The sequence below is a fragment of the Arachis duranensis genome, chromosome 5 (assembly GCF_000817695.3).
Source record: "Arachis duranensis cultivar V14167 chromosome 5, aradu.V14167.gnm2.J7QH, whole genome shotgun sequence".
NCBI classification, from domain to species: domain Eukaryota; kingdom Viridiplantae; phylum Streptophyta; class Magnoliopsida; order Fabales; family Fabaceae; genus Arachis; species Arachis duranensis.
The window spans coordinates 89,414,151-89,414,849 of record NC_029776.3 but is presented as its reverse complement, the minus strand read 5'-3'; positions in this window follow the sequence as shown (position 1 = coordinate 89,414,849).

Sequence of the window (699 nt, the reverse complement as noted above, 5' to 3'; positions counted from 1 at the left end):
TGAATTTTTACAATTATTTATCTTTTAGAGAATTCGTAATACAGACATGGTAGAAATAGTTCTCATGAATGATGAGGTTATTTGATTATTTTTCGTGATTCTTTCAAGTGATGCTAGGTCCAGTTTATAAATATTTTTTGTTCGTATTTTTACTTTATTTGATAAGTAAACCCTTGCACGAATAAAAGATAATACAATTTAATAGTTTCATAAGTACTAATAGCTTTTATATTTAATTCGTTTTACAATGTGATAAAATTCATTGTTCAATCAAGAATAATTTGACAAAGATGTTTGAGAATGAACTAATCGAGGAAAAGGTCTTTGTCTTATAAAATTTTCTGATCGAGGAATTAAGCAGAATTGATTTATCTATCTACTTAATATACTAAAATTAGGTTTTTTTACCCAAACTAATTAAAGTAAGGTGTCAATTCCTCGTCAACTCTTTTTTTTTCCCAAATGATAGCATTTAATGAATTTAATGAATAATAGCATTTAATGAATTTAATGAATAATGCATTATTATACTAATTTAAGAAAATATCTTCATTATAATTATATAAATTCAATATTCAATGCATTATTAAACTAACTATTAATCATAAATATTTTTAATCATTCTAATTATATTAATTGATATAATTCTAATTCTCATTCATATGCAATAATTTTATTAGTAGATAATTGATATACACG